Source organism: Sciurus carolinensis, chromosome 16, assembly GCF_902686445.1.
Source record: "Sciurus carolinensis chromosome 16, mSciCar1.2, whole genome shotgun sequence".
Lineage (NCBI taxonomy): Eukaryota > Metazoa > Chordata > Mammalia > Rodentia > Sciuridae > Sciurus > Sciurus carolinensis.
The window spans coordinates 18,999,706-19,013,652 of NC_062228.1; the positions used below are offsets into that span (position 1 = coordinate 18,999,706).

The 13,947-nt window shown below is 41.8% G+C and overlaps 1 pseudogene; it reads right to left on the reverse strand.

Annotated features, from left to right (window-relative positions):
- Window positions 1-11,403: 11,403 nt before the first annotated feature.
- On the reverse strand, window positions 11,404-13,672 carry LOC124967065 (PHD finger protein 23-like; annotated as a pseudogene).
- Between the last annotated feature and the right edge of the window lie 275 nt (window positions 13,673-13,947).

The following is a 13,947-nucleotide window of genomic DNA, read 5'->3' on the forward strand; positions in this document are numbered from 1 at the left end:
CTGTCATTGTTATTGTTCAAGGAATTCCCCCCAACCCCGGTTTGTAAAGATGGGTATTTAAGAATCATAAGCCTAGCTGAGTAAGTGTCTAGGTTTTCTAACCCTCAATGGGAAAACTAGGTCAGCATGTCCTTTACAGGATGTATGAGAAGCATCTTTGGATTCTTTTGGGGATGTCACTTAAGTGAAATTCCAACCTTACACCATTTTGGGTGGAAAATTCAGTATGTCTAAGTTCACTACTAAATTACAGTAGAATTAACAGTCCAGACTTTCAAATTGATCCTGGAAAAAGGTTAAAAAAAAAAAAAACCCACCTTATATTTCTCATTGAAGTTTTAGAAGATACTGTTCAACAACATTATGGAGTACTTAAGAGTATGGATAATGAAGCTTGGCTTCTGCAGTTTAAATCAACAGCTCTGCAGCTTACTAACTCTGTGACCTTGGCTAAATCACTTAACTTCTCTGAGCTCCATATTTTTCTTCATTGAAATGGAGATGACAATAATATTGGCATCGGAAGATTGCTGTGAGGACTTAATCTGTTAAGTGTTTGTAAAACACATAGAACAATGCCTGACACGTAATAAATGCTATGTATGTGCTTGCTAAATAGAAACAAATGACACTCCCCATATTTCTCTGATTTCAGTGTGCATATGAATCACACAGGAATTTTGTGGAAATGCGGGCTCTGAGTTAGTAGGCTTGGGGTGGGACCTGAGATCCTGAATTGCTAACAAGTTCCTAGGTAATGCCCATGTGCTGACTGTGGGGAAGGAGGGGGTCTACATCCTTTAGGAGGAAGGGAGTGGGAAGAATTTGCATGTCACTCATCTGCTCCCCTTAACTTGCCCCAGCTTCCTAGCAGGTGTGGGTCTTTAAAGGTAAACTCTTGGGACTCAAATTCTTGTAGTTGCCTAGAGAAAATCTGGGCCTGATACTCACTTAATTCTCTCTTTAAGCACATTGGCCCTCACTGGTCACTCTGGGCCCAACCACTCTTCACCTACAGCATTCAGGGCAACAGGGAGTGAGGAGTGGGGTCCTGAATCCCATTAAGGGGCATCTTAGAAACCACCCCACCTTCCACTCTGCCAGTATGGTCCTCCTCCTGCTAACCCTTCAGGAAATTCCTCTACAAAAGTGGTTTGTCCCATCCCTGTCTTGAACCCTATCATCCAATGCTTTATTATTAAAAAAAATATTTTCCACTGCTTTGGAAATTTCCAGGCCCAAGGAAGGGGCAAGAAAGAGGGAAAGATGAGACACCCCTTTTAACACCAAGATAAATGGTTTCCTCTACTTTCAAACTATTTAACATTCTGCTTATTTATTTTTTGAATGCATGATCTACAATGAGATTAAATTTCTGTCCACCAAGTAAGTTGATGAAATCTTCTTAATTGTCTCCTGGTACACTGCATGCATTTAAAGCACCTGAAGATGGTTTCAGAAAATCTAGAGCCACAAGAATACCAAAGTCCCAAATTGTGAAGATAAAAAGCAGAAGGGCTGAGTTCAGGCTGGTCTAGGGAGAGTTCATGTTCATTGCTTGGGATCACATCAGCCAGCTCAGCATCCAGGAATTTGCCTATTTATTCTTGGCCCCTGGTGCCATCAGCTAGGTGGGTAAAGACCAGATTATATCCTGATGGTATGACCACCTGGCTGTCCAGACTTAAGAACAGCGTTGTGAACCTTCTTAAAGAATAGCATATTTCTCCCGGTAAGCATGCTGAAAAAAGGGAAGAGGGAGGAGTTGCTTAAAGCAATCACAGAGAGCATTGAAAAATGACTCATTTGCAAAATACCAAAATTTTAAAGAAAACAAATGTTTCAACATGATTTGGTGTCTACCTGCTATTAATCACTGCTTAACAGCATTCTGATATTTTCTCAGGCTCTTGTACATGTTTTTCTTTTCATTTCTCTTTTAGCATATATTATATTCTTGTTTTTTAAATGGACATGTAATTATTATACAGTGAAATGCACAGATCTTACGAGTCCAGTTTAATGAGTTTTCACAGATGCACATGACCCTGTGATGCACTTCCTGTTGAAACATGGAATATTTTGATCATCCCCACCACCAAGAAAAATATTCCTCTTGCTTCTTCTAGTTCATGCGGACCCTGTTCCTCCAGGCCCTTGAGGAAACATTGCTCTGATTTCTTTCAACAGGAATTAGTTTAGCCCTGTTCTAGAACTCCATACCCATTGAATTGTACACGATGTATTCACTGCACCTGGCTTTTTTCAGCCCATTATTATTGAAGTTGGTTCCTGTGGCTGCTTGCATCAGTAATTAATTCTTCTTTATTGGTGAGTACCATTCTGTTGTATGATTATAACTTAATTATTTATCTCTTCACTTGTTGAAGGACATTTGGGTTATTTCCAATTTGCGTCTATTAGGAACAGTCTTGTCCAAGTCTTCTTGTCTGCACATGTTTTCAATCCCCTTGGGTAAATACACAGCCGCGGAATTGCTGGGTCACAGGGTAGGTGAATGTTTAACTTTATGGGAAACTGTCAGGTGGATTTCTAAAGGGGTTATTCCGTTTTTCACCCCTGACATTACTGTGCCGGAGTCTCACTGTTCCATCTGAGGTTGTCAGTCTTTTAAATGTCAACCATTACAGAGTGTGCATTTCTCTCTCCTTTAAAAAAATTTCCTTTCCCTGATGACTAATGTTGCTCAACTCCTTCTCAATGGGTTTTTTGGCCATTCATATATTTCTTTGATGAACTGACTGGTGGTCTTATTTTTCTTTTTTAACTCATTTTAAAATAGATTTTTTAAAAAATAATTAAATATTGAGGAGTTCTTTACATATTTTAGATTCAAGGGCTTGTCAGATGGGGTTTCTAATAATTTTACTTAGTCTGTGTCTTACCCATTCTTTTTTGTCCATGATGTTTTTCATTGAAAACTTTTTAATTTTGATAAAGAATAATTTATCAAAATTTCTCCTTAGGATTAATATTTTCTCATTCCTGTCTAAGAAATTTGTGTCTACCTTAAGGTTGTAAAGATGTTCTCCTGTGGTATCCTCTGGCAGTTTTATCATTTTAAGCTTTTTTATTTATAGAAATTATAGTCCATTTATGTGTGATTTATCAAAATTTATAAATGCATTCTACTGTCATGTGCAACTAATTAGAACAAATAAAAAAAATTTTTAAAAAGATCCATGTTGGGTTACTTTTTGTGTATGATGTAAGGCAGGAGTTGAAGTTTGTTTCTTCCCCCTTGTCGAAAGTTATTTTTTCCTGCATCATTTATTTAAAAAACTATCCTTTCCCTCATTGAATTGCTAGGTTCTTTACTGAAAATCATTTGGTCATGTAAGTGTGGATCTTTCTGGACTCTCTTCTGTTCCATTGATCCATATACTTTCATTACCAATTTCAGTATCTTAATACCATAGCTTCATAGAAAGTTTTGAAACCCGGCAGTGAAAGTCCCTCAAACCTTACCCTCTTTCCAGATTGTTCAGCTTTCTTTCCTAGGTCCTTGGCATCTCCATTTCATCTTGCCAGATGATACACTCTGTGAAGGCAGCACATTTGATCAATTGATATGTGAACTTTAAATCTACTACTAAAACCTATGATTTTGTAAGATTGAGATTTCACTGAAATGCAGAGAAATGCAGAGTTTCTCACTGTGCTCCAGGCATTTTAACTGAATTACTGATATGATTGGACTTCTGTCTACCATTTTTTTTTTGTTCTCCTTTCCTGCCTCCTTCTGGATGAATGTAACATTTTCTAGCAGACTATTTATCTCCTCTGTTGCCTTAGTAGCTGTACCTCTTTGTCCTTTATTTTTAGTGGCTATTCTGTCTTACAATATCCATCCTTAACTTGTAACAATGTCCCTTTCTGTAATATCCTACCATCTTATATTTTAAGAATCATGCAACATGTTTGTGCTATTTTTTTCAATTTCCTTTGTGCCATTACCTTCTTACATTTTACTTTTATATAAATGATGCACACAAAATACATAGTTACTCTTTTGCATTAAATAACTAAATCATCTTTTTTTATTTTTTGTGGTTCTGGGGATTGGATTCAGGGTCTCATGCCTGCTAGGCAAGTGCTCTACCACTGGTGATTTTCCAAAACTTAAGAACAGAGAGAAAAGTTCTTCTTTATTTATTCATACATTATCTGTTTTTGGTACTCTTCATTCCTCTGCACAAATTTGAATTTCCACTTAATATTACTTTTCTACTCCCTGAAGAATCTCCATTAATGTTCCTAACATCTTTTAGCTCTGGATTTTTTTTTCCAGAATTTTATAGCTCTGAATTTTTAACTTTTACTGTTTTAGTTGCACATGACTCAAATTTTTCTTCTTTTACTGTCATTTTTGAAGGGTATTTTCTCTGAATACAGAACTGTAGAATAACAATATTGTTATTTTAAAAGTTTAAATTGTTATTCTGTTGTTGACTGGGTTACATTACTTCTGGTGAAGAGTCAGTGGGGATTATTTTTCTTTCACCCTTTTTCTCTGTGTCTCTTTGGTTGATTTTAAAACGTTTATATTTATTTTCTCACAATTTGATTATAAATCACAGTGTGATTTTCTTTATCATTCTTGGGGCTTATTGATCTTCTTTAATCTGAGGTTCATTATTTGTCAACAGATTTGGAAATTTTCATGTACGATGTGTCAAACTATTTCCTCCACTCTAGTCTTTCTCTTCTCCTGGGACTCTAACTTTATGTATATTAGATGACTTGATGTTGTCTCATGGTCAAGACTCTGTTCATTGCATTTAGTCCCCCTTCCCAGTACCCCCTGTTTTGGGATTCAGTTCAAATACTTTTTTATTGTTTGATCTAAAGATTTACTGGTGCTCTGCAGGACTTAATTTACTATTTAATCCATTCAGTACATTTTCCAAATTTCAAGTGCATTTTTCAAGATTAGAATTTTCATTTCATTTTCATTTTTTTTAGTTAATAAAATTTATTTGTAGCACATTTTTTCAGTTAAAAGTTGTGCAGAAAGTACAGAGTTCCCACAGAGCTCTGTGTTCAGTTTTCATCATTGTGGCCAAAGTACCTGACAAGAAAATCTCAGTGGAGTAAAAGTTTATTTTGGTTCATGATTTCAGAGTAAGTCTGTGGTGGGCCAACTCCATTTCTCTGGGCTCAAGGTGAGACAGAACATCATGGCGGAAGGGCCTGGAAGAGGAGTGCTGCTTTGCTCATGGAGGCCAAGAAGTAGAAAGAGTGAGGGAAGAGGCTCACAGAGAAGGTGAACCTTCCATGGCATGCCCTGACTCCACCTCTGATCCAGCCCCTAGTTACTCCCCTTCTGTGTATATTAACACCAAGGGGCTACTCCATCTTCTTGTCAAGATTCCCCTGAACGAGGGTTCCCTGCTTTACCCCCAATGGTGTCCCTCTCTTGAGCTGTCTGCATTCTTTCTTGAGCGTACACCAGCTTTCCTAAATAAATCTCTGTTTCTCTGTCTGGTACGTGCTGAAATTCTTTTCCATCATGGGCGTCGAGGTCCCCACTTGTTCTGAGTCAAGCTTCCTCTTCTCCCTGGAACCTCCTCTGGTGCCCTTTTGGCCCTCCCACCAGCAACCACTGAGAGTTCCTGCTGCTCCGCATCCTCCTCAGCATTTGGTGTGGTCAGTGTTTTGATTTTAGCTAATAGGTGTGCAGTCTGGGTCTCCTTTATAGCTTTATTCTTGTTTTCTTTAAATCCTTGAATTTAAAAATTGTTTTAAACCCATTCCTTCCTCTGTCTTTTCTGGCTATTTTTTCTCCTGGCATGCACCATGTTTTCTGATTCTTCATATGTAAGATTTCAGTTCTTCGCATATCCTGGACTTTATGGATGCTGAATTCTTGGATGTCTAGGTTTTGAAATCTTCATTGCACAATGTCCTCTTTTGTTTGTACAGAAAGTTAATTTGTGGATCTCTTCATTCACTCAAGAATACTTTATAAGAGCTTGGGTGGATCTAGGGCTGCCCTCTTCTTCGGAATGGGCCTTTTACTCTACGGAATGCAGTGTCTCCTTCTTACTGGAGGCGAGGGCCTCAGAGGCCCTCAGTCTTGCATGAGCTTGGGAAGTTCAGTTCATCCTTCCCCAGAAGGTCTTTTGTCCCTACTGGTCATTCCTTGGTCTCCTGGAGTCTTGCTCTGTGTACATTCAGAGCTTCGTGTTCAGCCCAAGACTCAAGAGGAGTCTGGTGCGAACTTCTGGAATTTCTCTTGTTAAGGACCTTTTTTCCAATACCCTGTCCTTGAAGTTCCAGCATCTCAATTACCTTCACCTCTGGTTCTTGTCACCCCTTCCATGTATTATCCACCAGCCACCTCACCTTATAGCAGAACTGCCTTGCCTGATGCTACCTTCCAAAGCAGTTATATCTTGTCCCGTTTTGCAGTTGTTGGTTATGGGAAGGAAAGTGTGGTACTGACCCCTTTATGACCAGAAAGCAAACGTCCTACTCATTCTTCATGTGTGGGATGAGCATTTTCTTCACTGTCCATATTATTTGGTATCTGAGGCTCTTTTACCTTCTTTATTAAAGACAAACCTAATAATCTTTTGGTATTTAATACTACTTCAGTCTAAAAATATTAACTAGCATTTTCAATTAGCATTAACTAGCCCAGACCAAGTTCTCACTGGGACTTTTATCCTTCATCCCCATAGTAATAGTAGCAATTATCCCTGTTTTGCTATTCCAGATGAGGAAAGTGAGGATCGGACTGAAGAAATGACTTGCCTAAACCTCTGAGCTGTCAGGTCATGATTTTCTGACTCTGAAGTTCTGCACTCTTAGATTTTTTACCATTTCCTGCTGTATTTGGAAGTGTTCAAACCTACTTCTCAGAGCTTGAAGAGAGAGATGCATACCCCACCTCACCTGGCCCCACCCTACCTGCCTGTGCCTGAACCACAGTAGCTGTACTTTTGGATGTTTGATTTATGAGACCTCCATGCAAAACGTCTTTAAAGAATTTCTGCAACAAACAAGTAGATCTGTGGGAAACTCCTACGCCCCAGGAGGCAATAATTTGCCCTTTGAAAATACTAGTTTCCTCTACAATGAAAATCATGCCACTAAGGAAGAGAGGGAAAGATGGACCTGTAGATTTCTGCCTCCCGTCGTGTGATGTTGCAAGAATTGTGTGAACTCTGACTCCACCACCAGGCCACAAGGTTGTCCTTCATTTGCCTGCCTTTCAGGACCTCAGCTACAAAGTCTGCACAAATTAGGAGAATAAAAGAAAACCTCTCCACAAAACATTTTGTTTGTTTTCAGTAAGAAGCCTGGGTCAGTGTGGTAGGTGGCTTCTCAGATAGTCCCCGTGACCCTGGCCTCCTGTGTCTGTGTCCTTGTGGGCGTCCCTCTTCAGGAGCGTGGGCTGGACCTGGTGACTTGCTTCTAAAGAGCCGAAGACGGCAAAGGTGATAAGATGCTCTTTCCAGGATTAGGCTGCACAAAGCCTGTGGCTTCTCTCGTGGGTGCCCTCTTGTGCTCTGCCACCTGCTTGCTCTGAGGGACACTAGCTGCCATACTATGAACTCCTCCATGATGGGACCCACGTGGTTCGAAAAGAACGTCTTTTGCCAAAACCCAGAATGGACTGGAGGCTTGCCAACAGCCATGGTGGTGAACTTGGGGTCATCTCTTCCCCCAGTCGAACCTTGCAATGGCTGCAGCCCCTGTCAATACCCTGACTTCAGCCCTGTGGGACGCCCCACGCCAGAGACACCCACCTTGCTACAATGACCTTCAGAAACTGTGAACAAGAAACATCATCAAGCAGATGAATCTTGGAGTGATTTGTTATTAATGATAGATAGCACATACCAACAGCATCTGGCTCGAAGCTGATTATTTGTTAATGGTAATTTTCTCAGTCCCTTTCTCCTCTTGCATCCTGGGGAATGGTGACCTCTGCCACAGTCTGATTCGGCTCTGTAGAGGTAGTGCTGGGGCTGGGTTCTGACCTAATCAGAAGCAGGATTCTCCATCCCAAGCTCTCTAGGTTGCCCTTTCCTTCCTGATAAATCTTTCATTTGGGTGTGGTGGGAAGTAAAACCGCCACCAGCTATCAGAGCCCAGAGTTCTCATGCACGGAATTCGACCCTGCACAGCTGGAGTTACGGAAATCGCCAACTCACATTGTAGTGCGCCTTTTGCTAAAGCTTTAGATACTTCAAACAGATACTCTGGGCTCCACCACTTGAAGGGGCTCCCACATCGCTTCCTGTGCACGCACATTAAGAGTGTGCATTCTTTGTGGGTTTTTTTTTTCTTTCTTATTCTTCTTTTCTTTCTCTCGTACATCCTCTGGCTGGCTGTAAAGTTCAGTCTCCTCCCATGGGATCACTTTGAACTTTTATCTCTTCTATAGGTTCTTAGCTTTCAGTTCCTCCCTCCCTTTTTCCCAATTAGGAATCAACAGATCGAAAACTGAGAAGCCTGAAGTCTCCAGGGGATTGTGCTTTGATAAAATGTCCATCCCTGGTGATGCAGAGACTTCTGGGATTTCTGGGGTCTGTGGGCTGGAATGAATTTCATTTGATCTCCCTGAGAATTGAAGACAGGCAAAATCTTAGATCTAAAGAGAGATTACTGAGGACCGGTCCTCTAATTTTATTTATTTATTAACCTTGAAATCCCTGAAAAGACCTTTTTTCCCCCCTTGGGGAATCTCAAAATGGGGGGGAAAATCCTTATAAGGTATATGCTGGCCCCCTGGCATCAGTTCCAGAGGAGGTGAGGAGAAATTTTACTCTTTAAAAAGATGTTCTTTATATGATGAGAATGAAGTTCAAGAATACACTACATTTGGAGGAGATTGCTGGAGGGATATGATCCATCCATCGATCCGTCCTCTCAGTCAGCACCCAGAAACCTGCGGAGGCTGGCAGGCTTGCAGATGTGTGCAGAAGCTTGCAGAAAGGCAGGAGAGAAAGAGGGTCAACTTTTAAACACACACATACATTTTGTGTAGGTACCTATGATATATATTTTTTTTGTACCAGGAATTGAATCCAGAAGCTCTTAACCACTGAGTCACATAAAAACAATTTTTTTTAAATTTAGAGACAGAGTCTCACTGTGTTGCTCGGGGCCTTGCTAAGTTGCTGAGGCTGGCTTTGAACTCTTGATCCTCCTACCTCAGCCTCCTGAGCTGCTGGGATTACAGGCGTGTGCCACCGAACCCAACTAATATGTTTTTGTCATACGGTGTATTTGCAAATACAGAGCAACTTAACAATCGGTCTTGCAAGCCACCTTTAACCTAATGACTTCTTTCTGGCATCTCAAACCAAATGCCATTAGATTTCCTGAAAGAGGAACATCTTGGAGGGAGTGACATTTATGTTTCCTTCTCCCTCCAATTTGAACCCTTTGACCAGATCTTTGGTTGGATGCCATCTGACTATGCCATTTCCTGGGAGCAGGGTAGAGGCTTGTTCATCAATGTGTTCCTCATGCTTTGAACAATGCCCGGTTCACCACAGGAACTCAGCAAGTTTCTCTTTTAAACACAAGAGCCCCCTCTGCTTATTAACAGCACGCAGGCTCTGCCAGGCTCTGCTACTCCACCTTGGGGCTGCCGTGAAAGCAGAAGTCCGAAATTAAAAATACAACTGGTGTAGAAGAAAATTAGTGTGGAGTGAATTAGAAGAAAAGATGATGGAGGGCGTGCTGTGTTTACACCAGACTTTTATAGACAACTGTCCCATTTCATCTCATTTCTTTTTTTTTTTTTTTTCCTGAAACTTTAATTTTAATAAAAAATTGCTGTATTTATTCACTTTAAGGAAATAGCTATTTGGTCTTACATGGGTCCTGCAAGGAGAGATTCACCTTTTTAGGTTCTTTGGATTCCTATAGAGATCATTTAACCTGAAAAGGAGCTGGTGAAGACAGGAAGGGTGGTGAGAGGGATGGAGGAAGTAGTGGGATAGAGTTCTTCCAGAATGTTTTTGGGGGAATATATATAGAGAATGGAAGAGTACGGAGCCAAGAATATATAAGTCACCAGGCCTGTTACAGTCTGATCGTATTCGCTGTTGGCGATTGCTATGGTTTGAATCTGGAATGTCCACCAAAGGCTCATGTATTAAAGGCTTGTCCAATGCAGCAATGTTCAGAGATGAGCTATTGGGAAGTGCTGGATCATGAGGGCTCTGACCTCATCAATAGACTTTCTAACCCTGGCCCAGAAAGTGAGGGGTAACAGGTTCAAGGGAGAGAGATTGAGTATCTACAGACCCAGACGGGCTCCTTCCCCCAACTACAATAGGTCCAATGTCAAGGCCACAGAGTGGGGAGGAAGGACGGAGCAGGCTGAAAGACACCCATTTCCATTCCAAAGGAGTATCCCTTGGGAATTCCCGCCCTGAAGCAGGGACAGTATCGAGGTTCCAGGGGAATAAGCCTAGGGGCTCAGTTCTTAAGTTATATCATCATTTCTCAGTTCCAGCCTAGAGACATCAGGTCTCTCCACACTGGGGAAGCACCCCTCATCATGGAGTCTCTGATCACAGTTCCTTGAATTTCTGACAAAAAAAAAAAAAAAAAAAAAAAAGTCAGGGACACTGGTGTTCTTAATCTTTTTTACACTATTTTAAAATCTGTTCTTTTTAGCTATACATGACAGTAGAGTGTGTTTTGACATATTATACATGCATTTTGTGTAGGTACCTATGATATATATTAGAATTACTTATTAGTTATATATATATAGATATATTAGATATATTTTAGAATTACTTATTAGTTATATATATATAGATATATTAGATATATTTTAGAATTACTTATTAAGTTATTAGAATAACTTATTCTAATTAGGACCCCACCCTTGTGACTGAACATGATGTGGAGTGTATTCAAAGGTGAACACGGGAAAGTTATGTCCCATTCATTCTACGCTCTTCCTGGTCCCCTCCCCATCCTTCCCTTCATTCCCCTTTGTCTAATCCACTGAACTTCTACTCTTCCTCGCGGTCCCCACCCTGACGGTGTGTTAGGATTCACATAGCAGAGAGAACATTCGCCTTTGGTTTCTCTGGATTGACTTATTTCACTTAGCATGGCGTTCTTAATCTCAGCACGGGAGAGGCAGGTCTGATCCCACACAGACTGCACTCCACCAAGGTCACCCTGTAAAGGGCTTTAGGCAGCAACACACCATGAGTCGTCACCTGATTCCATCCTCAGTCCTCTTCCATGACCCGCATCTCCCCCTCCCTGGAGCTGCATCTGCATCTGGGCTGCTGTGTGCTGCCCGCCGCCTGGCCTTCACTGCCAGCAGCAGGGGCTCCTTAGGGTGCCCTAGGAGGGGTTGTGGGAGCACAGGGGCTGGGGTTTCACTCCCTGCTACTGCTGCCATCCCTTCTTCTTCCTCTTTGGATCACCTAGGGGTGCCCAGAGAGGGCCAGGAGCTGGGAGTCTACACCCCCACCCTGGCTCTGCTTTTTCAGCTTCCGCTGTTTGCTCTAGTTAATTTGAGACTTCTTTCCCATCCTCAGGACCTGGCTGAGGCCTCCAAGGCACGGCCAAACCAGCCCCACTCCCTGGCTCCAACTGTCGATTCTTGTTTTGAGGCTGAGAGAGATCCCTCGGGAAAAAGGCCCTGGGGCTGGGAGGTTAGTGTGGGGGCCAGTGGAAATGTCACTGGGCCTACTCAAAGGCAGAATCCTTGAGCTTCATTTTCTCAAGCAGGGTGGCAGGGTCAGCAACCTGCAGGTAGAGAAGGTGGACCTTGGGGTCCTGGCTGTCTGGGACCTGCCTGGGCCGCTTTGATTTTGCTTTTTAAAAAAAAAAAAGTTTTGAATTTTTTTTCAAAAAAATTCAAATGCATTCTACATTTATACATTTTGATAGATCATACATAAATAGAGTGTGATCTCTCATTTTTCTGATTATACATATTGCAGGATCACATCAGTCATGCAGTCATATATGTACATGGGGTAATAATGCCTGTTTCACTCTACTATCCTTCCTACTCCTATACCTCTTCCTCTCTCTTCACTCCCCTCTACTTTTTCTAAAGTAAGTCTATTCTTTCCTATTCTCCCCCACCCCCTTATTGTGAATTAGCTTCCACATATCAGAGAAAACATTTGGCCTTTGGTTTTTTGGACTCGGCTTATTTCACTTAGCACGATATTCTCTAACTCCATCCATTTATCAACAAATGCCAAGATTTCTTTCTTCTTTAAAGTTGGGTAATATTCTATTGTGTATTGTATATACCATATTTTCTTTATCCATTCATCTGTTGAAGGACATCTAGGTTGGTTCCATAGTTCAGCTATTGTGAGTTGAGCTGCTATAAACATTGATGTGGCTGCGTTATTGAAGTACGCCAATCTTAAGTTGTCTGGGTATAGACTGAGGAGTGGGATAGTTGGGTCGAAGGCTGATTTTGCTTTCTTAAACAAAGGTCTGGGTGATTGGAAAATGGGAGGGGACTGATTCTCAGTCATCACTGTCTGTGGCACTCTGACCTTGCTGGAGAGCTGGAGGTGGAGTCTGGCCAATCGCCTTCCTCTTTGCTGGAGGGACGAAACCAGCATAGGCCAAGACAAAATGGCAGGATTTGCTGAAATTCTCAATTGTTCTCCGATGGTTCTCTGGTGGTTGTGTGTCTGCTTCAAGTGTTGGAGGTGGATCTGTCCCCCCATCCCCCACACATGGGGCTCCCTACAAATCTCACTATCCTCAACAAGTATTTGTTAAATGTTGAATAAACACAGCATTGCAAGCATATTGAGTATATAAGGGTGAACCTGGTGACAATTTTCCTAGAATTTACTCTATAACATTGCTGAGGCTCCTGTTCAGTACCCATCACAGTACATTCTTAAGACAGACTTTTGGGAGAATGGACTTTCTTGTAGTAAAATGACAAATAATGGTGTCTCTCCTGAAAAAAAAAAAATCATGTTACTTCAGTTATTAGAGTAGGTCTGCTTTCTGGGCTGGTTTCCTGGGAATTTGTAAAGGTGCGCTTGTCTGGAGTCTTGCAATTGCTGAAAATGCGTGGGGTACCTTGCTTTGCCTCAGCTAGTCCTGCATCTCCTTTGGAAGTGCCCTTCGTCACCACCTCCTAATGATCTGTTATCTGTGTTATCTGCAATCCTCACTCCACAGAAAGGGAGCGAGCATTACGAGGGGACGGGAAAGGATCATGAAAGTGAAAGAAGCAGAAGAATTCTCTGGAAAATAAGGGGGACGTTGGGAGTGGGGTGCCCTCCAGTGCTTTCAGAACTCCTCAGGAGGCGGTCTGTGGGGCTTCACTAGGAGGCTTTGATGACGAGGTGGGCACCTGGCTGGCATCTCTGGGGGGTACTAATGGTTCGGAACTCTCTGAACATGGGGCAGGGGCACAATCATGAGCATGTCCTCTGGAGCCAGGTTTACATCTTGGCCTTGGCAGTATCATCTGCTGCTAGCTTCATCTGAGCTTCAATTATTATACCTGTAGAATGGGCCAAATAACAGGGGACCCTGCTGAGGTTCTCTTGGAAGTTCTGTGGGGTAGTGAATAGGGAGTATCTGATAAAATAGCCCGCCCTCTGATCGCAATTACTGTTACTGCATTGAGCTCTGCGAGGATTCTGGTCTCACCTTCAGTCATCTCGTAGGTAGGATGGCTTGGCACAGGACAAAGAGGAAGGGAATGAGGTCTCATTGTCTCTGCATTTACCATGAGTCCTTTCTTGAAAACCTTGTGTTTTTTTTTTTTTTTTTCTTTTTGGTACAGGAGATTGAACCTAGCGGTGCTTAACCACTGAGCCACATCCCCAGCCCTTTTTAATATTTTATTTAGCAACAGTGTCTTGCTAAGTTGCTCAGGGCCTTGTGAGGTTGTTGAGGCTGGTTTTGAATTTGCAATCCTCCTGCCCCAGCCTC